This window comes from Schistocerca gregaria, chromosome 9 (genome assembly GCF_023897955.1).
Source record: "Schistocerca gregaria isolate iqSchGreg1 chromosome 9, iqSchGreg1.2, whole genome shotgun sequence".
Lineage (NCBI taxonomy): Eukaryota > Metazoa > Arthropoda > Insecta > Orthoptera > Acrididae > Schistocerca > Schistocerca gregaria.
The window spans coordinates 16,047,577-16,073,578 of record NC_064928.1 but is presented as its reverse complement, the minus strand read 5'-3'; the positions used below and the strand labels follow the sequence as shown (position 1 = coordinate 16,073,578).

Genomic DNA, 26,002 nt, shown 5'->3' with positions numbered 1-26,002 from the left:
CGGACACGATGGTTGGTTGGTTTGTAGCGGTGAAGGGAGCAGAGTACAAAGGCGCGGACCCGTTCATATACACAAAAGTTCCAAGTAGTTTCGATGCTCTGGTATTACAAATGCAAATTCCGTCTGTTTTTAACGTCTTAAATTGAAAGAGCCGTCACAAATTGCTCCGTTTTCACTCCTTGTCGACAATTATACAGCACCTGAGGTAACAAACACATCTCGAGCCCCATTGTGCACTACATTATTTATGCCAACTCAGTGCCTCGCTCTTTACTACTGTGTACCAATCTTGTCGTCCAACTGCAAAACACTGGGCCACAACAAGTTTCCGCGTCTCCATTGCACTGCGCATACTACGAAACGCTCCCCAAACTTGGCACTCACCCTCGCAGCCGACTTTTCCGACTTTCCACGACGCTCACGCAACGCTCACGCTAGTGACAGCATTATTTATAGTTCGACGTCGCGCCAAAGAGAATGAGCACAATTCGCCTACGGCTTAGGCCGCCCTCCTAGTGTGGCTGCTCGGTGTCTGCAGGCAGCGAGGGTCTGCAAGCTTCCTGTGTTCGCACCTATGTCACCTGTGCTTGCTTGTCAGAGACAGACTATCGCAAAACATACAACTCACTCCATGAATTGATTGCTACGGCATCTGTTATCAGCAGTCACAACTAACAACACCAGTAGCAGCTGACTGCACGCAAAGAATAGGAATGTGCAGTGGGATTTACGTGAACTCGGCGCAAGGCAGATCTTTCCGACATAGGCTTGAGAATCTTACGGGAACACTTGTACTGTTTCTAAATTAAGTGTAGGCGTGGGAGGAGGGTGCTTCCTGCGCACTAATAACAGCACGCTTGTCAATTGTGGATGCTAATCATTCGCTTGTATCTTCCTAGACACATCTGCTGGTTGTGAATTATTCCACTTGCATATCAAGGTGCGCATGTAGGTGTGTTAAATATTCTGGAGGCACTGGGTATTGATCCCAGTATCTCTCGCATACTAAGCGAGCGCTCTACCATCTGAGCTACGCCCGCCCCCCCGAAGACTAATGGTGCTACATACAGCCATATAGACGACACAGACCCTTGCACTCCCATTATTCAGCAGACAAACACTACTCTCTATGTATCCGTTAGGGTGTCTTTCAGGTTTCGTGCATTCTGTATCGAATCGTAGTTGGCCAAAATGAAAGTGGCACGTATAACGTCGAAAATAGAATTCGGACACCGCTCTGAGTAAGACCAACGTGTTGTCCACCCTCTAGACTTCAATGAGGTTAAGCCGCGATACCTAAGACAGATCTGCACTCGATGACACCTCGATAACAGCCGGTCCCCACACTTACATCTTGCTCTCCTTACGTCAGTATACATCATATCAGTCTGTGACGCTGGCTTTGCAACATCTTGCGTGCCTTTAGGTTCGCCGCGACCAACACTTAGCATGCACTGACCACAAAAAATGGAGGCACCGCGGCTTGAACCCTGGACCTTTCACATGTCAAGCGAACGCTCTACCAACTGAGCTACACCCCATGCACGAGCAAAATGCGCTATTCCCCATTCTTTGCGACTCAGATGCGCACGGACACGATGGTTGGTTGGTTTGTAGCGGTGAAGGGAGCAGAGTACAAAGGCGCGGACCCGTTCATATACACAAAAGTTCCAATTAGTTTCGATGCTCTGGTATTACAAATGCAAATTCCGTCTGTTTTTAACGTCTTAAATTGAAAGAGCCGTCACAAATTGCTCCGTTTTCACTCCTTGTCGACAATTATACAGCACCTGAGGTAACAAACACATCTCGAGCCCCATTGTGCACTACATTATTTATGCCAACTCAGTGCCTCGCTCTTTACTACTGTGTACCAATCTTGTCGTCCAACTGCAAAACACTGGGCCACAACAAGTTTCCGCGTCTCCATTGCACTGCGCATACTACGAAACGCTCCCCAAACTTGGCACTCACCCTCGCAGCCGACTTTTCCGACTTTCCACGACGCTCACGCAACGCTCACGCTAGTGACAGCATTATTTATAGTTCGACGTCGCGCCAAAGCGAATGAGCACAATTCGCCTACGGCTTAGGCCGCCCTCCTAGTGTGGCTGCTCGGTGTCTGCAGGCAGCGAGGGTCTGCAAGCTTCCTGTGTTCGCACCTATGTCACCTGTGCTTGCTTGTCAGAGACAGACTATCGCAAAACATACAACTCACTCCATGAATTGATTGCTACGGCATCTGTTATCAGCAGTCACAACTAACAACACCAGTAGCAGCTGACTGCACGCAAAGAATAGGAATGTGCAGTGGGATTTACGTGAACTCGGCGCAAGGCAGATCTTTCCGACATAGGCTTGAGAATCTTACGGGAACACTTGTACTGTTTCTAAATTAAGTGTAGGCGTGGGAGGAGGGTGCTTCCTGCGCACTAATAACAGCACGCTTGTCAATTGTGGATGCTAATCATTCGCTTGTATCTTCCTAGACACATCTGCTGGTTGTGAATTATTCCACTTGCATATCAAGGTGCGCATGTAGGTGTGTTAAAAATTCTGGAGGCACTGGGTATTGATCCCAGTATCTCTCGCATACTAAGCGAGCGCTCTACCATCTGAGCTACGCCCGCCCACCCGAAGACTAATGGTGCTACATACAGCCATACAGACGACACAGACCCTTGCACTCCCATTATTCAGCAGACAAACACTACTCTCTATGTATCCGTTAGGGTGTCTTTCAGGTTTCGTGCATTCTGTATCGAATCGTAGTTGGCCAAAATGAAAGTGGCACGTATAACGTCGAAAATAGAATTCGGACACCGCTCTGAGTAAGACCAACGTGTTGTCCACCCTCTAGACTTCAATGAGGTTAAGCCGCGATACCTAAGACAGATCTGCACTCGATGACACCTCGATAACAGCCGGTCCCCACACTTACATCTTGCTCTCCTTACGTCAGTATACATCATATCAGTCTGTGACGCTGGCTTTGCAACATCTTGCGTGCCTTTAGGTTCGCCGCGACCAACACTTAGAATGCACTGACCACAAAAAATGGAGGCACCGCGGCTTGATCCCTGGACCTTTCACATGTCAAGCGAACGCTCTACCAACTGAGCTACGCCCCATGCACGAGCAAACTGCGCTATTCCCCATTCTTTGCGTCTCAGATGCGCACGGACACGATGGTTGGTTGGTTTGTAGCGGTGAAGGGAGCAGAGTACAAAGGCGCGGACCCGTTCATATACACAAAAGTTCCAAGTAGTTTCGATGCTCTGGTATTACAAATGCAAATTCCGTCTGTTTTTAACGTCTTAAATTGAAAGAGCCGTCACAAATTGCTCCGTTTTCACTCCTTGTCGACAATTATACAGCACCTGAGGTAACAAACACATCTCGAGCCCCATTGTGCACTACATTATTTATGCCAACTCAGTGCCTCGCTCTTTACTACTGTGTACCAATCTTGTCGTCCAACTGCAAAACACTGGGCCACAACAAGTTTCCGCGTCTCCATTGCACTGCGCATACTACGAAACGCTCCCCAAACTTGGCACTCACCCTCGCAGCCGACTTTTCCGACTTTCCACGACGCTCACGCAACGCTCACGCTAGTGACAGCATTATTTATAGTTCGACGTCGCGCCAAAGAGAATGAGCACAATTCGCCTACGGCTTAGGCCGCCCTCCTAGTGTGGCTGCTCGGTGTCTGCAGGCAGCGAGGGTCTGCAAGCTTCCTGCGTTCGCACCTATGTCACCTGTGCTTGCTTGTCAGAGACAGACTATCGCAAAACATACAACTCACTCCATGAATTGATTGCTACGGCATCTGTTATCAGCAGTCACAACTAGCAACACCAGTAGCAGCTGACTGCACGCAAAGAATAGGAATGTGCAGTGGGATTTACGTGAACTCGGCGCAAGGCAGATCTTTCCGACATAGGCTTGAGAATCTTACGGGAACACTTGTACTGTTTCTAAATTAAGTGTAGGCGTGGGAGGAGGGTGCTTCCTGCGCACTAATAACAGCACGCTTGTCAATTGTGGATGCTAATCATCCGCTTGTATCTTCCTAGACACATCTGCTGGTTGTGAATTATTCCACTTGCATATCAAGGTGCGCATGTAGGTGTGTTAAAAATTCTGGAGGCACTGGGTATTGATCCCAGTATCTCTCGCATACTAAGCGAGCGCTCTACCATCTGAGCTACGCCCGCCCACCCGAAGACTAATGGTGCTACATACAGCCATACAGACGACACAGACCCTTGCACTCCCATTATTCAGCAGACAAACACTACTCTCTATGTATCCGTTAGGGTGTCTTTCAGGTTTCGTGCATTCTGTATCGAATCGTAGTTGGCCAAAATGAAAGTGGCACGTATAACGTCGAAAATAGAATTCGGACACCGCTCTGAGTAAGACCAACGTGTTGTCCACCCTCTAGACTTCAATGAGGTTAAGCCGCGATACCTAAGACAGATCTGCACTCGATGACACCTCGATAACAGCCGGTCCCCACACTTACATCTTGCTCTCCTTACGTCAGTATACATCATATCAGTCTGTGACGCTGGCTTTGCAACATCTTGCGTGCCTTTAGGTTCGCCGCGACCAACACTTAGCATGCACTGACCACAAAAAATGGAGGCACCGCGGCTTGAACCCTGGACCTTTCACATGTCAAGCGAACGCTCTACCAACTGAGCTACGCCCCATGCACGAGCAAACTGCGCTATTCCCCATTCTTTGCGTCTCAGATGCGCACGGACACGATGGTTGGTTGGTTTGTAGCGGTGAAGGGAGCAGAGTACAAAGGCGCGGACCCGTTCATATACACAAAAGTTCCAAGTAGTTTCGATGCTCTGGTATTACAAATGCAAATTCCGTCTGTTTTTAACGTCTTAAATTGAAAGAGCCGTCACAAATTGCTCCGTTTTCACTCCTTGTCGACAATTATACAGCACCTGAGGTAACAAACACATGTCGAGCCCCATTGTGCACTACATTATTTATGCCAACTCAGTGCCTCGCTCTTTACTACTGTGTACCAATCTTGTCGTCCAACTGCAAAACACTGGGCCACAACAAGTTTCCGCGTCTCCATTGCACTGCGCATACTACGAAACGCTCCCCAAACTTGGCACTCACCCTCGCAGCCGACTTTTCCGACTTTCCACGACGCTCACGCAACGCTCACGCTAGTGACAGCATTATTTATAGTTCGACGTCGCGCCAAAGAGAATGAGCACAATTCGCCTACGGCTTAGGCCGCCCTCCTAGTGTGGCTGCTCGGTGTCTGCAGGCAGCGAGGGTCTGCAAGCTTCCTGTGTTCGCACCTATGTCACCTGTGCTTGCTTGTCAGAGACAGACTATCGCAAAACATACAACTCACTCCATGAATTGATTGCTACGGCATCTGTTATCAGCAGTCACAACTAACAACACCAGTAGCAGCTGACTGCACGCAAAGAATAGGAATGTGCAGTGCGATTTACGTGAACTCGGCGCAAGGCAGATCTTTCCGACATAGGCTTGAGAATCTTACGGGAACACTTGTACTGTTTCTAAATTAAGTGTAGGCGTGGGAGGAGGGTGCTTCCTGCGCACTAATAACAGCACGCTTGTCAATTGTGGATGCTAATCATTCGCTTGTATCTTCCTAGACACATCTGCTGGTTGTGAATTATTCCACTTGCATATCAAGGTGCGCATGTAGGTGTGTTAAAAATTCTGGAGGCACTGGGTATTGATCCCAGTATCTCTCGCATACTAAGCGAGCGCTCTACCATCTGAGCTACGCCCGCCCACCCGAAGACTAATGGTGCTACATACAGCCATACAGACGACACAGACCCTTGCACTCCCATTATTCAGCAGACAAACACTACTCTCTATGTATCCGTTAGGGTGTCTTTCAGGTTTCGTGCATTCTGTATCGAATCGTAGTTGGCCAAAATGAAAGTGGCACGTATAACGTCGAAAATAGAATTCGGACACCGCTCTGAGTAAGACCAACGTGTTGTCCACCCTCTAGACTTCAATGAGGTTAAGCCGCGATACCTAAGACAGATCTGCACTCGATGACACCTCGATAACAGCCGGTCCCCACACTTACATCTTGCTCTCCTTACGTCAGTATACATCATATCAGTCTGTGACGCTGGCTTTGCAACATCTTGCGTGCCTTTAGGTTCGCCGCGACCAACACTTAGCATGCACTGACCACAAAAAATGGAGGCACTGCGGGTTGATCCCTGGACCTTTCACATGTCAAGCGAACGCTCTACCAACTGAGCTACGCCCCATGCACGAGCAAACTGCGCTATTCCCCATTCTTTGCGTCTCAGATGCGCACGGACACGATGGTTGGTTGGTTTGTAGCGGTGAAGGGAGCAGAGTACAAAGGCGCGGACCCGTTCATATACACAAAAGTTCCAAGTAGTTTCGATGCTCTGGTATTACAAATGCAAATTCCGTCTGTTTTTAACGTCTTAAATTGAAAGAGCCGTCACAAATTGCTCCGTTTTCACTCCTTGTCGACAATTATACAGCACCTGAGGTAACAAACACATCTCGAGCCCCATTGTGCACTACATTATTTATGCCAACTCAGTGCCTCGCTCTTTACTACTGTGTACCAATCTTGTCGTCCAACTGCAAAACACTGGGCCACAACAAGTTTCCGCGTCTCCATTGCACTGCGCATACTACGAAACGCTCCCCAAACTTGGCACTCACCCTCGCAGCCGACTTTTCCGACTTTCCACGACGCTCACGCAACGCTCACGCTAGTGACAGCATTATTTATAGTTCGACGTCGCGCCAAAGAGAATGAGCACAATTCGCCTACGGCTTAGGCCGCCCTCCTAGTGTGGCTGCTCGGTGTCTGCAGGCAGCGAGGGTCTGCAAGCTTCCTGCGTTCGCACCTATGTCATCTGTGCTTGCTTGTCAGAGACAGACTATCGCAAAACATACAACTCACTCCATGAATTGATTGCTACGGCATCTGTTATCAGCAGTCACAACTAGCAACACCAGTAGCAGCTGACTGCACGCAAAGAATAGGAATGTGCAGTGGGATTTACGTGAACTCGGCGCAAGGCAGATCTTTCCGACATAGGCTTGAGAATCTTACGGGAACACTTGTACTGTTTCTAAATTAAGTGTAGGCGTGGGAGGAGGGTGCTTCCTGCGCACTAATAACAGCACGCTTGTCAATTGTGGATGCTAATCATCCGCTTGTATCTTCCTAGACACATCTGCTGGTTGTGAATTATTCCACTTGCATATCAAGGTGCGCATGTAGGTGTGTTAAAAATTCTGGAGGCACTGGGTATTGATCCCAGTATCTCTCGCATACTAAGCGAGCGCTCTACCATCTGAGCTACGCCCGCCCACCCGAAGACTAATGGTGCTACATACAGCCATACAGACGACACAGACCCTTGCACTCCCATTATTCAGCAGACAAACACTACTCTCTATGTATCCGTTAGGGTGTCTTTCAGGTTTCGTGCATTCTGTATCGAATCGTAGTTGGCCAAAATGAAAGTGGCACGTATAACGTCGAAAATAGAATTCGGACACCGCTCTGAGTAAGACCAACGTGTTGTCCACCCTCTAGACTTCAATGAGGTTAAGCCGCGATACCTAAGACAGATCTGCACTCGATGACACCTCGATAACAGCCGGTCCCCACACTTACATCTTGCTCTCCTTACGTCAGTATACATCATATCAGTCTGTGACGCTGGCTTTGCAACATCTTGCGTGCCTTTAGGTTCGCCGCGACCAACACTTAGCATGCACTGACCACAAAAAATGGAGGCACCGCGGCTTGAACCCTGGACCTTTCACATGTCAAGCGAACGCTCTACCAACTGAGCTACGCCCCATGCACGAGCAAACTGCGCTATTCCCCATTCTTTGCGTCTCAGATGCGCACGGACACGATGGTTGGTTGGTTTGTAGCGGTGAAGGGAGCAGAGTACAAAGGCGCGGACCCGTTCATATACACAAAAGTTCCAAGTAGTTTCGATGCTCTGGTATTACAAATGCAAATTCCGTCTGTTTTTAACGTCTTAAATTGAAAGAGCCGTCACAAATTGCTCCGTTTTCACTCCTTGTCGACAATTATACAGCACCTGAGGTAACAAACACATCTCGAGCCCCATTGTGCACTACATTATTTATGCCAACTCAGTGCCTCGCTCTTTACTACTGTGTACCAATCTTGTCGTCCAACTGCAAAACACTGGGCCACAACAAGTTTCCGCGTCTCCATTGCACTGCGCATACTACGAAACGCTCCCCAAACTTGGCACTCACCCTCGCAGCCGACTTTTCCGACTTTCCACGACGCTCACGCAACGCTCACGCTAGTGACAGCATTATTTATAGTTCGACGTCGCGCCAAAGAGAATGAGCACAATTCGCCTACGGCTTAGGCCGCCCTCCTAGTGTGGCTGCTCGGTGTCTGCAGGCAGCGAGGGTCTGCAAGCTTCCTGTGTTCGCACCTATGTCACCTGTGCTTGCTTGTCAGAGACAGACTATCGCAAAACATACAACTCACTCCATGAATTGATTGCTACGGCATCTGTTATCAGCAGTCACAACTAACAACACCAGTAGCAGCTGACTGCACGCAAAGAATAGGAATGTGCAGTGGGATTTACGTGAACTCGGCGCAAGGCAGATCTTTCCGACATAGGCTTGAGAATCTTACGGGAACACTTGTACTGTTTCTAAATTAAGTGTAGGCGTGGGAGGAGGGTGCTTCCTGCGCACTAATAACAGCACGCTTGTCAATTGTGGATGCTAATCATTCGCTTGTATCTTCCTAGACACATCTGCTGGTTGTGAATTATTCCACTTGCATATCAAGGTGCGCATGTTGGTGTGTTAAAAATTCTGGAGGCACTGGGTATTGATCCCAATATCTCTCGCAAACTAAGCGAGCGCTCTACCATCTGAGCTACGCCCGCCCCCCGAAGACTAATGGTGCTACATACATCCATATAGACGACACAGACCTTTGCACTCCCATTATTCAGCAGACAAACACTACTCTCTATGTATCCGTTAGGGTGTCTTTCAGGTTTCGTGCATTCTGTATCGAATCGTAGTTGGCCAAAATGAAAGTGGCACGTATAACGTCGAAAATAGAATTCGGACACCGCTCTGAGTAAGACCAACGAGTTGTCCACCCTCTAGACTTCAATGAGGTTAAGCCGCGATACCTAAGACAGATCTGCACTCGATGACACCTCGATAACAGCCGGTCCCCACACTTACATCTTGCTCTCCTTACGTCAGTATACATCATATCAGTCTGTGACGCTGGCTTTGCAATATCTTGCGTGCCTTTAGGTTCGCCGCGACCAACACTTAGCATGCACTGACCACAAAAAATGGAGGCACCGCGGCTTGAACCCTGGACCTTTCACATGTCAAGCGAACGCTCTACCAACTGAGCTACGCCCCATGCACGAGCAAAATGCGCTATTCCCCATTCTTTGCGACTCAGATGCGCACGGACACGATGGTTGGTTGGTTTGTAGCGGTGAAGGGAGCAGAGTACAAAGGCGCGGACCCGTTCATATACACAAAAGTTCCAAGTAGTTTCGATGCTCTGGTATTACAAATGCAAATTCCGTCTGTTTTTAACGTCTTAAATTGAAAGAGCCGTCACAAATTGCTCCGTTTTCACTCCTTGTCGACAATTATACAGCACCTGAGGTAACAAACACATCTCGAGCCCCATTGTGCACTACATTATTTATGCCAACTCAGTGCCTCGCTCTTTACTACTGTGTACCAATCTTGTCGTCCAACTGCAAAACACTGGGCCACAACAAGTTTCCGCGTCTCCATTGCACTGCGCATACTACGAAACGCTCCCCAAACTTGGCACTCACCCTCGCAGCCGACTTTTCCGACTTTCCACGACGCTCACGCTAGTGACAGCATTATTTATAGTTCGACGTCGCGCCAAAGCGAATGAGCACAATTCGCCTACGGCTTAGGCCGCCCTCCTAGTGTGGCTGCTCGGTGTCTGCAGGCAGCGAGGGTCTGCAAGCTTCCTGTGTTCGCACCTATGTCACCTGTGCTTGCTTGTCAGAGACAGACTATCGCAAAACATACAACTCACTCCATGAGTTGATTGCTACGGCATCTGTTATCAGCAGTCACAACTAGCAACACCAGTAGCAGCTGACTGCACGCAAAGAATAGGAATGTGCAGTGGGATTTACGTGAACTCGGCGCAAGGCAGATCTTTCCGACATAGGCTTGAGAATCTTACGGGAACACTTGTACTGTTTCTAAATTAAGTGTAGGCGTGGGAGGAGGGTGCTTCCTGCGCACTAATAACAGCACGCTTGTCAATTGTGGATGCTAATCATTCGCTTGTATCTTCCTAGACACATCTGCTGGTTGTGAATTATTCCACTTGCATATCAAGGTGCGCATGTAGGTGTGTTAAAAATTCTGGAGGCACTGGGTATTGATCCCAATATCTCTCGCATACTAAGCGAGCGCTCTACCATCTGAGCTACGCCCGCTCCCCGAAGACTAATGGTGCTACATACAGCCATATAGACGACACAGACCCTTGCACTCCCATTATTCAGCAGACAAACACTACTCTCTATGTATCCGTTAGGGTGTCTTTCAGGTTTCGTGCATTCTGTATCGAATCGTAGTTGGCCAAAATGAAAGTGGCACGTATAACGTCGAAAATAGAATTCGGACACCGCTCTGAGTAAGACCAACGTGTTGTCCACCCTCTAGACTTCAATGAGGTTAAGCCGCGATACCTAAGACAGATCTGCACTCGATGACACCTCGATAACAGCCGGTCCCCACACTTACATCTTGCTCTCCTTACGTCAGTATACATCATATCAGTCTGTGACGCTGGCTTTGCAACATCTTGCGTGCCTTTAGGTTCGCCGCGACCAACACTTAGCATGCACTGACCACAAAAAATGGAGGCACCGCGGCTTGAACCCTGGACCTTTCACATGTCAAGCGAACGCTCTACCAACTGAGCTACGCCCCATGCACGAGCAAAATGCGCTATTCCCCATTCTTTGCGACTCAGATGCGCACGGACACGATGGTTGGTTGGTTTGTAGCGGTGAAGGGAGCAGAGTAACACGCGATCTAGTGTTTCATATACACAAAAGTTCCAAGTAGTTTCGATGCTCTGGTATTACAAATGCAAATTCCGTCTTCTTTTAACGTCTTAAATTGAAAGAGCCGTCACAAATTGCTCCGTTTTCACTCCTTGTCGACAATTATACAGCACCTGAGGTAACAAACACATCTCGAGCCCCATTGTGCACTACATTATTTATGCCAACTCAGTGCCTCGCTCTTTACTACTGTGTACCAATCTTGTCGTCCAACTGCAAAACACTGGGCCACAACAAGTTTCCGCGTCTCCATTGCACTGCGCATACTACGAAACGCTCCCCAAACTTGGCACTCACCCTCGCAGCCGACTTTTCCGACTTTCCACGACGCTCACGCTAGTGACAGCATTATTTATAGTTCGACGTCGCGCCAAAGCGAATGAGCACAATTCGCCTACGGCTTAGGCCGCCCTCCTAGTGTGGCTGCTCGGTGTCTGCAGGCAGCGAGGGTCTGCAAGCTTCCTGTGTTCGCACCTATGTCACCTGTGCTTGCTTGTCAGAGACAGACTATCGCAAAACATACAACTCACTCCATGAGTTGATTGCTACGGCATCTGTTATCAGCAGTCACAACTAGCAACACCAGTAGCAGCTGACTGCACGCAAAGAATAGGAATGTGCAGTGGATTTACGTGAACTCGGCGCAAGGCAGATCTTTCCGACATAGGCTTGAGAATCTTACGGGAACACTTGTACTGTTTCTAAATTAAGTGTAGGCGTGGGAGGAGGGTGCTTCCTGCGCACTAATAACAGCACGCTTGTCAATTGTGGATGCTAATCATTCGCTTGTATCTTCCTAGACACATCTGCTGGTTGTGAATTATTCCACTTGCATATCAAGGTGCGCATGTAGGTGTGTTAAAAATTCTGGAGGCACTGGGTATTGATCCCAATATCTCTCGCATACTAAGCGAGCGCTCTACCATCTGAGCTACGCCCGCTCCCCGAAGACTAATGGTGCTACATACAGCCATATAGACGACACAGACCCTTGCACTCCCATTATTCAGCAGACAAACACTACTCTCTATGTATCCGTTAGGGTGTCTTTCAGGTTTCGTGCATTCTGTATCGAATCGTAGTTGGCCAAAATGAAAGTGGCACGTATAACGTCGAAAATAGAATTCGGACACCGCTCTGAGTAAGACCAACGTGTTGTCCACCCTCTAGACTTCAATGAGGTTAAGCCGCGATACCTAAGACAGATCTGCACTCGATGACACCTCGATAACAGCCGGTCCCCACACTTACATCTTGCTCTCCTTACGTCAGTATACATCATATCAGTCTGTGACGCTGGCTTTGCAACATCTTGCGTGCCTTTAGGTTCGCCGCGACCAACACTTAGCATGCACTGACCACAAAAAATGGAGGCACCGCGGCTTGAACCCTGGACCTTTCACATGTCAAGCGAACGCTCTACCAACTGAGCTACGCCCCATGCACGAGCAAAATGCGCTATTCCCCATTCTTTGCGACTCAGATGCGCACGGACACGATGGTTGGTTGGTTTGTAGCGGTGAAGGGAGCAGAGTACAAAGGCGCGGACCCGTTCATATACACAAAAGTTCCAAGTAGTTTCGATGCTCTGGTATTACAAATGCAAATTCCGTCTGTTTTTAACGTCTTAAATTGAAAGAGCCGTCACAAATTGCTCCGTTTCCACTCCTTGTCGACAATTATACAGCACCTGAGGTAACAAACACATCTCGAGCCCCATTGTGCACTACATTATTTATGCCAACTCAGTGCCTCGCTCTTTACTACTGTGTACCAATCTTGTCGTCCAACTGCAAAACACTGGGCCACAACAAGTTTCCGCGTCTCCATTGCACTGCGCATACTACGAAACGCTCCCCAAACTTGGCACTCACCCTCGCAGCCGACTTTTCCGACTTTCCACGACGCTCACGCTAGTGACAGCATTATTTATAGTTCGACGTCGCGCCAAAGCGAATGAGCACAATTCGCCTACGGCTTAGGCCGCCCTCCTAGTGTGGCTGCTCGGTGTCTGCAGGCAGCGAGGGTCTGCAAGCTTCCTGTGTTCGCACCTATGTCACCTGTGCTTGCTTGTCAGAGACAGACTATCGCAAAACATACAACTCACTCCATGAGTTGATTGCTACGGCATCTGTTATCAGCAGTCACAACTAGCAACACCAGTAGCAGCTGACTGCACGCAAAGAATAGGAATGTGCAGTGGGATTTACGTGAACTCGGCGCAAGGCAGATCTTTCCGACATAGGCTTGAGAATCTTACGGGAACACTTGTACTGTTTCTAAATTAAGTGTAGGCGTGGGAGGAGGGTGCTTCCTGCGCACTAATAACAGCACGCTTGTCAATTGTGGATGCTAATCATTCGCTTGTATCTTCCTAGACACATCTGCTGGTTGTGAATTATTCCACTTGCATATCAAGGTGCGCATGTAGGTGTGTTAAAAATTCTGGAGGCACTGGGTATTGATCCCAATATCTCTCGCATACTAAGCGAGCGCTCTACCATCTGAGCTACGCCCGCTCCCGAAGACTAATGGTGCTACATACAGCCATATAGACGACACAGACCCTTGCACTCCCATTATTCAGCAGACAAACACTACTCTCTATGTATCCGTTAGGGTGTCTTTCAGGTTTCGTGCATTCTGTATCGAATCGTAGTTGGCCAAAATGAAAGTGGCACGTATAACGTCGAAAATAGAATTCGGACACCGCTCTGAGTAAGACCAACGTGTTGTCCACCCTCTAGACTTCAATGAGGTTAAGCCGCGATACCTAAGACAGATCTGCACTCGATGACACCTCGATAACAGCCGGTCCCCACACTTACATCTTGCTCTCCTTACGTCAGTATACATCATATCAGTCTGTGACGCTGGCTTTGTAACATCTTGCGTGCCTTTAGGTTCGCCGCGACCAACACTTAGCATGCACTGACCACAAAAAATGGAGGCACCGCGGCTTAAACCCTGGACCTTTCACATGTCAAGCGAACGCTCTACCAACTGAGCTACGCCCCATGCACGAGCAAATTGCGCTATTCCCCATTCTTTGCGACTCAGATGCGCACGGACACGATGGTTGGTTGGTTTGTAGCGGTGAAGGGAGCAGAGTACAAAGGCGCGAACCCGTTCATATACACAAAAGTTCCAAGTAGTTTCGATGCTCTGGTATTACAAATGCAAATTCCGTCTGTTTTTAACGTCTTAAATTGAAAGAGCCGTCACAAATTGCTCCGTTTTCACTCCTTGTCGACAATTATACAGCACCTGAGGTAACAAACACATCTCGAGCCCCATTGTGCACTACATTATTTATGCCAACTCAGTGCCTCGCTCTTTACTACTGTGTACCAATCTTGTCGTCCAACTGCAAAACACTGGGCCACAACATGTTTCCGCGTCTCCATTGCACTGCGCATACTACGAAGCTCCCCAAACTTGGCACTCACCCTCGCAGCCGACTTTTCCGACTTTCCACGACGCTCACGCTAGTGACAGCATTATTTATAGTTCGACGTCGCGCCAAAGCGAATGAGCACAATTCGCCTACGGCTTAGGCCGCCCTCCTAGTGTGGCTGCTCGGTGTCTGCAGGCAGCGAGGGTCTGCAAGCTTCCTGTGTTCGCACCTATGTCACCTGTGCTTGCTTGTCAGAGACAGACTATCGCAAAACATACAACTCACTCCATGAATTGATTGCTACGGCATCTGTTATCAGCAGTCACAACTAACAACACCAGTAGCAGCTGACTGCACGCAAAGAATAGGAATGTGCAGTGAGATTTACGTGAACTCGGCGCAAGGCAGATCTTTCCGACATAGGCTTGAGAATCTTACGGGAACACTTGTACTGTTTCTAAATTAAGTGTAGGCGTGGGAGGAGGGTGCTTCCTGCGCACTAATAACAGCACGCTTGCCAATTGTGGATGCTAATCATTCGCTTGTATCTTCCTAGACACATCTGCTGGTTGTGAATTATTCCACTTGCATATCAAGGTGCGCATGTAGGTGTGTTAAAAATTCTGGAGGCACTGGGTATTGATCCCAATATCTCTCGCATACTAAGCGAGCGCTCTACCATCGTAGCTACGCCCGCCCCCCGAAAACTAATGGTGCTACATACAGCCATATAGACGACACAGACCCTTGCACTTCCATTATTCAGCAGACAAACACTACTCTCTATGTATCCGTTAGGGTGTCTTTCAGGTTTCGTGCATTCTGTATCGAATCGTAGTTGGCCAAAATGAAAGTGGCACGTATAACGTCGAAAATAGAATTCGGACACCGCTCTGAGTAAGACCAACGTGTTGTCCACCCTCTAGACTTCAATGAGGTTAAGCCGCGATACCTAAGACAGATCTGCACTCGATGACACCTCGATAACAGCCGGTCCCCACACTTACATCTTGCTCTCCTTACGTCAGTATACATCATATCAGTCTGTGACGCTGGCTTTGTAACATCTTGCGTGCCTTTAGGTTCGCCGCGACCAACACTTAGCATGCACTGACCACAAAAAATGGAGGCACCGCGGCTTAAACCCTGGACCTTTCACATGTCAAGCGAACGCTCTACCAACTGAGCTACGCCCCATGCACGAGCAAAATGCGCTATTCCCCATTCTTTGCGACTCAGATGCGCACGGACACGATGGTTGGTTGGTTTGTAGCGGTGAAGGGAGCAGAGTACAAAGGCGCGGACCCGTTCATATACACAAAAGTTCCAAGTAGTTTCGATGCTCTGGTATTACAAATGCAAATTCCGTCTGTTTTTAACGTCTTAAATTGAAAGAGCCGTCACAAATTGCTCCGTTTTCACTCCTTGTCGACAATTATACAGCACCTGAGGTAACAAACACATCTCGAGCCCCATTGTGCACTACATTATTTATGCCAACTCAGTGCCTCGCTCTTTACTACTGTGTACCAATCTTGTCGTCCAACTGCAAAACACTGGGCCACAACATGTTTCCGCGTCTCCATTGCACTGCGCATACTACGAAGCTCCCCAAACTTGGCACTCACCCTCGCAGCCGACTTTTCCGACTTTCCACGACGCTCACGCAACGCTCACGCTAGTGACAGCATTATTTATAGTTCGACGTCGCGCCAAAGCGAATGAGCACAATTCGCCTACGGCTTAGGCCGCCCTCCTAGTGTGGCTGCTCGGTGTCTGCAGGCAGCGAGGGTCTGCAAGCTTCCTGTGTTCGCACCTATGTCACCTGTGCTTGCTTGTCAGAGACAGACTATCGCAAAACATACAACTCACTCCATGAATTGATTGCTACGGCATCTGTTATCAGCAGTCACAACTAACAACACCAGTAGCAGCTGACTGCACGCAAAGAATAGGAATGTGCAGTGAGATTTACGTGAACTCGGCGCAAGGCAGATCTTTCCGACATAGGCTTGAGAATCTTACGGGAACACTTGTACTGTTTCTAAATTAAGTGTAGGCGTGGGAGGAGGGTGCTTCCTGCGCACTAATAACAGCACGCTTGCCAATTGTGGATGCTAATCATTCGCTTGTATCTTCCTAGACACATCTGCTGGTTGTGAATTATTCCACTTGCATATCAAGGTGCGCATGTAGGTGTGTTAAAAATTCTGGAGGCACTGGGTATTGATCCCAATATCTCTCGCATACTAAGCGAGCGCTCTACCATCGTAGCTACGAACGCCCCCCGAAAACTAATGGTGCTACATACAGCCATATAGACGACACAGACCCTTGCACTTCCATTATTCAGCAGACAAACACTACTCTCTATGTATCCGTTAGGGTGTCTTTCAGGTTTCGTGCATTCTGTATCGAATCGTAGTTGGCCAAAATGAAAGTGGCACGTATAACGTCGAAAATAGAATTCGGACACCGCTCTGAGTAAGACCAACGTGTTGTCCACCCTCTAGACTTCAATGAGGTTAAGCCGCGATACCTAAGACAGATCTGCACTCGATGACACCTCGATAACAGCCGGTCCCCACACTTACATCTTGCTCTCCTTACGTCAGTATACATCATATCAGTCTGTGACGCTGGCTTTGTAACATCTTGCGTGCCTTTAGGTTCGCCGCGACCAACACTTAGCATGCACTGACCACAAAAAATGGAGGCACCGCGGCTTAAACCCTGGACCTTTCACATGTCAAGCGAACGCTCTACCAACTGAGCTACGCCCCATGCACGAGCAAAATGCGCTATTCCCCATTCTTTGCGACTCAGATGCGCACGGACACGATGGTTGGTTGGTTTGTAGCGGTGAAGGGAGCAGAGTACAAAGGCGCGGACCCGTTCATATACACAAAAGTTCCAAGTAGTTTCGATGCTCTGGTATTACAAATGCAAATTCCGTCTGTTTTTAACGTCTTAAATTGAAAGAGCCGTCACAAATTGCTCCGTTTTCACTCCTTGTCGACAATTATACAGCACCTGAGGTAACAAACACATCTCGAGCCCCATTGTGCACTACATTATTTATGCCAACTCAGTGCCTCGCTCTTTACTACTGTGTACCAATCTTGTCGTCCAACTGCAAAACACTGGGCCACAACATGTTTCCGCGTCTCCATTGCACTGCGCATACTACGAAGCTCCCCAAACTTGGCACTCACCCTCGCAGCCGACTTTTCCGACTTTCCACGACGCTCACGCAACGCTCACGCTAGTGACAGCATTATTTATAGTTCGACGTCGCGCCAAAGCGAATGAGCACAATTCGCCTACGGCTTAGGCCGCCCTCCTAGTGTGGCTGCTCGGTGTCTGCAGGCAGCGAGGGTCTGCAAGCTTCCTGTGTTCGCACCTATGTCACCTGTGCTTGCTTGTCAGAGACAGACTATCGCAAAACATACAACTCACTCCATGAATTGATTGCTACGGCATCTGTTATCAGCAGTCACAACTAACAACACCAGTAGCAGCTGACTGCACGCAAAGAATAGGAATGTGCAGTGAGATTTACGTGAACTCGGCGCAAGGCAGATCTTTCCGACATAGGCTTGAGAATCTTACGGGAACACTTGTACTGTTTCTAAATTAAGTGTAGGCGTGGGAGGAGGGTGCTTCCTGCGCACTAATAACAGCACGCTTGCCAATTGTGGATGCTAATCATTCGCTTGTATCTTCCTAGACACATCTGCTGGTTGTGAATTATTCCACTTGCATATCAAGGTGCGCATGTAGGTGTGTTAAAAATTCTGGAGGCACTGGGTATTGATCCCAATATCTCTCGCATACTAAGCGAGCGCTCTACCATCGTAGCTACGCCCGCCCCCCGAAAACTAATGGTGCTACATACAGCCATATAGACGACACAGACCCTTGCACTTCCATTATTCAGCAGACAAACACTACTCTCTATGTATCCGTTAGGGTGTCTTTCAGGTTTCGTGCATTCTGTATCGAATCGTAGTTGGCCAAAATGAAAGTGGCACGTATAACGTCGAAAATAGAATTCGGACACCGCTCTGAGTAAGACCAACGTGTTGTCCACCCTCTAGACTTCAATGAGGTTAAGCCGCGATACCTAAGACAGATCTGCACTCGATGACACCTCGATAACAGCCGGTCCCCACACTTACATCTTGCTCTCCTTACGTCAGTATACATCATATCAGTCTGTGACGCTGGCTTTGTAACATCTTGCGTGCCTTTAGGTTCGCCGCGACCAACACTTAGCATGCACTGACCACAAAAAATGGAGGCACCGCGGCTTAAACCCTGGACCTTTCACATGTCAAGCGAACGCTCTACCAACTGAGCTACGCCCCATGCACGAGCAAAATGCGCTATTCCCCATTCTTTGCGACTCAGATGCGCACGGACACGATGGTTGGTTGGTTTGTAGCGGTGAAGGGAGCAGAGTACAAAGGCGCGGACCCGTTCATATACACAAAAGTTCCAAGTAGTTTCGATGCTCTGGTATTACAAATGCAAATTCCGTCTGTTTTTAACGTCTTAAATTGAAAGAGCCGTCACAAATTGCTCCGTTTTCACTCCTTGTCGACAATTATACAGCACCTGAGGTAACAAACACATCTCGAGCCCCATTGTGCACTACATTATTTATGCCAACTCAGTGCCTCGCTCTTTACTACTGTGTACCAATCTTGTCGTCCAACTGCAAAACACTGGGCCACAACATGTTTCCGCGTCTCCATTGCACTGCGCATACTACGAAGCTCCCCAAACTTGGCACTCACCCTCGCAGCCGACTTTTCCGACTTTCCACGACGCTCACGCAACGCTCACGCTAGTGACAGCATTATTTATAGTTCGACGTCGCGCCAAAGCGAATGAGCACAATTCGCCTACGGCTTAGGCCGCCCTCCTAGTGTGGCTGCTCGGTGTCTGCAGGCAGCGAGGGTCTGCAAGCTTCCTGTGTTCGCACCTATGTCACCTGTGCTTGCTTGTCAGAGACAGACTATCGCAAAACATACAACTCACTCCATGAATTGATTGCTACGGCATCTGTTATCAGCAGTCACAACTAACAACACCAGTAGCAGCTGACTGCACGCAAAGAATAGGAATGTGCAGTGAGATTTACGTGAACTCGGCGCAAGGCAGATCTTTCCGACATAGGCTTGAGAATCTTACGGGAACACTTGTACTGTTTCTAAATTAAGTGTAGGCGTGGGAGGAGGGTGCTTCCTGCGCACTAATAACAGCACGCTTGCCAATTGTGGATGCTAATCATTCGCTTGTATCTTCCTAGACACATCTGCTGGTTGTGAATTATTCCACTTGCATATCAAGGTGCGCATGTAGGTGTGTTAAAAATTCTGGAGGCACTGGGTATTGATCCCAATATCTCTCGCATACTAAGCGAGCGCTCTACCATCTGAGCTACGCCCGCCCCCCGAAAACTAATGGTGCTACATACAGCCATATAGACGACACAGACCCTTGCACTTCCATTATTCAGCAGACAAACACTACTCTCTATGTATCCGTTAGGGTGTCTTTCAGGTTTCGTGCATTCTGTATCGAATCGTAGTTGGCCAAAATGAAAGTGGCACGTATAACGTCGAAAATAGAATTCGGACACCGCTCTGAGTAAGACCAACGTGTTGTCCACCCTCTAGACTTCAATGAGGTTAAGCCGCGATACCTAAGACAGATCTGCACTCGATGACACCTCGATAACAGCCGGTCCCCACACTTACATCTTGCTCTCCTTACGTCAGTATACATCATATCAGTCTGTGACGCTGGCTTTGCAACATCTTGCGTGCCTTTAGGTTCGCCGCGACCAACACTTAGCATGCACTGACCACAAAAAATTGAGGCACCGCGGCTTGAACCCTGGACCTTTCACATGTCAAGCGAACGCTCTACCAACTGAGCTACGCCCCATGCACGAGCAAACTGCGCTATTCCCCATTCTTTGCGACTCAGATGCGCACGGACACGATGGTTGGTTGGTTTGTAGCGGTGAAGGGAGCAGAGTACAAAGGCGCGGACCCGTTCATATACACAAAAGTTCCAAGTAGTTTCGATGCTCTGGTATTACAAATGCAAATTCCGTCTGTTTTTAACGTCTTAAATTGAAAGAGCCGTCAAAAATTGCTCCGTTTTCACTCCTTGTCGACAATTATACAGCACCTGAGGTAACAAACACATCTCGAGCCCCATTGTGCACTACATTATTTATGCCAACTCAGTGCCTCGCTCTTTACTACTGTGTACCAATCTTGTCGTCCAACTGCAAAACACTGGGCCACAACAAGTTTCCGCGTCTCCATTGCACTGCGCATACTACGAAACGCTCCCCAAACTTGGCACTCACCCTCGCAGCCGACTTTTCCGACTTTCCACGACGCTCACGCAACGCTCACGCTAGTGACAGCATTTTTTATAGTTCGACGTCGCGCCAAAGCGAATGAGCACAATTCGCCTACGGCTTAGGCCGCCCTCCTAGTGTGGCTGCTCGGTGTCTGCAGGCAGCGAGGGTCTGCAAACTTCCTGTGTTCGCACCTATGTCACCTGTGCTTGCTTGTCAGAGACAGACTATCGCAAAACATACAACTCACTCCATGAATTGATTGCTACGGCATCTGTTATCAGCAGTCACAACTAACAACACCAGTAGCAGCTGACTGCACGCAAAGAATAGGAATGTGCAGTGGGATTTACGTGCACTCGGCGCAAGGCAGATCTTTCCGACATAGGCTTGAGAATCTTACGGGAACACTTGTACTGTTTCTAAATTAAGTGTAGGCGTGGGAGGAGGGTTCTTCCTGCGCACTAATAACAGCACGCTTGTCAATTGTGGATGCTAATCATTCGCTTGTATCTTCCTAGACACATCTGCTGGTTGTGAATTATTCCACTTGCATATCAAGGTGCGCATGTAGGTGTGTTAAAAATTCTGGAGGCACTGGGTATTGATCCCAGTATCTCTCGCATACTAAGCGAGCGCTCTACCATCTGAGCTACGCCCGCCCCCCGAAAACTAATGGTGCTACATACAGCCATATAGACGACACAGACCCTTGCACTTCCATTATTCAGCAGACAAACACTACTCTCTATGTATCCGTTAGGGTGTCTTTCAGGTTTCGTGCATTCTGTATCGAATCGTAGTTGGCCAAAATGAAAGTGGCACGTATAACGTCGAAAATAGAATTCGGACACCGCTCTGAGTAAGACCAACGTGTTGTCCACCCTCTAGACTTCAATGAGGTTAAGCCGCGATACCTAAGACAGATCTGCACTCGATGACACCTCGATAACAGCCGGTCCCCACACTTACATCTTGCTCTCCTTACGTCAGTATACATCATATCAGTCTGTGACGCTGGCTTTGCAACATCTTGCGTGCCTTTAGGTTCGCCGCGACCAACACTTAGCATGCACTGACCACAAAAAATGGAGGCACCGCGGCTTGAACCCTGGACCTTTCACATGTCAAGCGAACGCTCTACCAACTGAGCTACGCCCCATGCACGAGCAAACTGCGCTATTCCCCATTCTTTGCGACTCAGATGCGCACGGACACGATGGTTGGTTGGTTTGTAGCGGTGAAGGGAGCAGAGTACAAAGGCGCGGACCCGTTCATATACACAAAAGTTCCAAGTAGTTTCGATGCTCTGGTATTACAAATGCAAATTCCGTCTGTTTTTAACGTCTTAAATTGAAAGAGCCGTCAAAAATTGCTCCGTTTTCACTCCTTGTCGACAATTATACAGCACCTGAGGTAACAAACACATCTCGAGCCCCATTGTGCACTACATTATTTATGCCAACTCAGTGCCTCGCTCTTTACTACTGTGTACCAATCTTGTCGTCCAACTGCAAAACACTGGGCCACAACAAGTTTCCGCGTCTCCATTGCACTGCGCATACTACGAAACGCTCCCCAAACTTGGCACTCACCCTCGCAGCCGACTTTTCCGACTTTCCACGACGCTCACGCAACGCTCACGCTAGTGACAGCATTATTTATAGTTCGACGTCGCGCCAAAGCGAATGAGCACAATTCGCCTACGGCTTAGGCCGCCCTCCTAGTGTGGCTGCTCGGTGTCTGCAGGCAGCGAGGGTCTGCAAGCTTCCTGTGTTCGCACCTATGTCACCTGTGCTTGCTTGTCAGAGACAGACTATCGCAAAACATACAACTCACTCCATGAATTGATTGCTACGGCATCTGTTATCAGCAGTCACAACTAACAACACCAGTAGCAGCTGACTGCACGCAAAGAATAGGAATGTGCAGTGAGATTTACGTGAACTCGGCGCAAGGCAGATCTTTCCGACATAGGCTTGAGAATCTTACGGGAACACTTGTACTGTTTCTAAATTAAGTGTAGGCGTGGGAGGAGGGTGCTTCCTGCGCACTAATAACAGCACGCTTGCCAATTGTGGATGCTAATCATTCGCTTGTATCTTCCTAGACACATCTGCTGGTTGTGAATTATTCCACTTGCATATCAAGGTGCGCATGTAGGTGTGTTAAAAATTCTGGAGGCACTGGGTATTGATCCCAATATCTCTCGCATACTAAGCGAGCGCTCTACCATCTGAGCTACGCCCGCCCCCCGAAAACTAATGGTGCTACATACAGCCATATAGACGACACAGACCCTTGCACTTCCATTATTCAGCAGACAAACACTACTCTCTATGTATCCGTTAGGGTGTCTTTCAGGTTTCGTGCATTCTGTATCGAATCGTAGTTGGCCAAAATGAAAGTGGCACGTATAACGTCGAAAATAGAATTCGGACACCGCTCTGAGTAAGACCAACGTGTTGTCCACCCTCTAGACTTCAATGAGGTTAAGCCGCGATACCTAAGACAGATCTGCACTCGATGACACCTCGATAACAGCCGGTCCCCACACTTACATCTTGCTCTCCTTACGTCAGTATACATCATATCAGTCTGTGACGCTGGCTTTGCAACATCTTGCGTGCCTTTAGGTTCGCCGCGACCAACACTTAGCATGCACTGACCACAAAAAATTGAGGCACCGCGGCTTGAACCCTGGACCTTTCACATGTCAAGCGAACGCTCTACCAACTGAGCTACGCCCCATGCACGAGCAAACTGCGCTATTCCCCATTCTTTGCGACTCAGATGCGCACGGACACGATGGTTGGTTGGTTTGTAGCGGTGAAGGGAGCAGAGTACAAAGGCGCGGACCCGTTCATATACACAAAAGTTCCAAGTAGTTTCGATGCTCTGGTATTACAAATGCAAATTCCGTCTGTTTTTAACGTCTTAAATTGAAAGAGCCGTCAAAAATTGCTCCGTTTTCACTCCTTGTCGACAATTATACAGCACCTGAGGTAACAAACACATCTCGAGCCCCATTGTGCACTACATTATTTATGCCAACTCAGTGCCTCGCTCTTTACTACTGTGTACCAATCTTGTCGTCCAACTGCAAAACACTGGGCCACAACAAGTTTCCGCGTCTCCATTGCACTGCGCATACTACGAAACGCTCCCCAAACTTGGCACTCACCCTCGCAGCCGACTTTTCCGACTTTCCACGACGCTCACGCAACGCTCACGCTAGTGACAGCATTTTTTATAGTTCGACGTCGCGCCAAAGCGAATGAGCACAATTCGCCTACGGCTTAGGCCGCCCTCCTAGTGTGGCTGCTCGGTGTCTGCAGGCAGCGAGGGTCTGCAAACTTCCTGTGTTCGCACCTATGTCACCTGTGCTTGCTTGTCAGAGACAGACTATCGCAAAACATACAACTCACTCCATGAATTGATTGCTACGGCATCTGTTATCAGCAGTCACAACTAACAACACCAGTAGCAGCTGACTGCACGCAAAGAATAGGAATGTGCAGTGGGATTTACGTGCACTCGGCGCAAGGCAGATCTTTCCGACATAGGCTTGAGAATCTTACGGGAACACTTGTACTGTTTCTAAATTAAGTGTAGGCGTGGGAGGAGGGTTCTTCCTGCGCACTAATAACAGCACGCTTGTCAATTGTGGATGCTAATCATTCGCTTGTATCTTCCTAGACACATCTGCTGGTTGTGAATTATTCCACTTGCATATCAAGGTGCGCATGTAGGTGTGTTAAAAATTCTGGAGGCACTGGGTATTGATCCCAGTATCTCTCGCATACTAAGCGAGCGCTCTACCATCTGAGCTACGCCCGCCCCCCGAAAACTAATGGTGCTACATACAGCCATATAGACGACACAGACCCTTGCACTTCCATTATTCAGCAGACAAACACTACTCTCTATGTATCCGTTAGGGTGTCTTTCAGGTTTCGTGCATTCTGTATCGAATCGTAGTTGGCCAAAATGAAAGTGGCACGTATAACGTCGAAAATAGAATTCGGACACCGCTCTGAGTAAGACCAACGTGTTGTCCACCCTCTAGACTTCAATGAGGTTAAGCCGCGATACCTAAGACAGATCTGCACTCGATGACACCTCGATAACAGCCGGTCCCCACACTTACATCTTGCTCTCCTTACGTCAGTATACATCATATCAGTCTGTGACGCTGGCTTTGCAACATCTTGCGTGCCTTTAGGTTCGCCGCGACCAACACTTAGCATGCACTGACCACAAAAAATGGAGGCACCGCGGCTTGAACCCTGGACCTTTCACATGTCAAGCGAACGCTCTACCAACTGAGCTACGCCCCATGCACGAGCAAACTGCGCTATTCCCCATTCTTTGCGACTCAGATGCGCACGGACACGATGGTTGGTTGGTTTGTAGCGGTGAAGGGAGCAGAGTACAAAGGCGCGGACCCGTTCATATACACAAAAGTTCCAAGTAGTTTCGATGCTCTGGTATTACAAATGCAAATTCCGTCTGTTTTTAACGTCTTAAATTGAAAGAGCCGTCAAAAATTGCTCCGTTTTCACTCCTTGTCGACAATTATACAGCACCTGAGGTAACAAACACATCTCGAGCCCCATTGTGCACTACATTATTTATGCCAACTCAGTGCCTCGCTCTTTACTACTGTGTACCAATCTTGTCGTCCAACTGCAAAACACTGGGCCACAACAAGTTTCCGCGTCTCCATTGCACTGCGCATACTACGAAACGCTCCCCAAACTTGGCACTCACCCTCGCAGCCGACTTTTCCGACTTTCCACGACGCTCACGCTAGTGACAGCATTTTTTATAGTTCGACGTCGCGCCAAAGCGAATGAGCACAATTCGCCTACGGCTTAGGCCGCCCTCCTAGTGTGGCTGCTCGGTGTCTGCAGGCAGCGAGGGTCTGCAAGCTTCCTGTGTTCGCACCTATGTCACCTGTGCTTGCTTGTCAGAGACAGACTATCGCAAAACATACAACTCACTCCATGAATT

At 48.6% G+C, this 26,002-nt stretch overlaps 2 non-coding genes across 2 annotated transcripts; both read right to left on the bottom strand.

Annotated features, from left to right (window-relative positions):
- Positions 1-20,486: 20,486 nt before the first annotated feature.
- Positions 20,487-20,559, bottom strand: Trnav-gac (transfer RNA valine (anticodon GAC)). The gene has a single exon. It is a non-coding gene; the product is annotated as a tRNA-Val (tRNA).
- Positions 20,560-23,664: 3,105 nt separating this feature from the next.
- Positions 23,665-23,737, bottom strand: Trnav-gac (transfer RNA valine (anticodon GAC)). Its single transcript has one exon. It is a non-coding gene; the product is annotated as a tRNA-Val (tRNA).
- Positions 23,738-26,002: the final 2,265 nt, after the last annotated feature.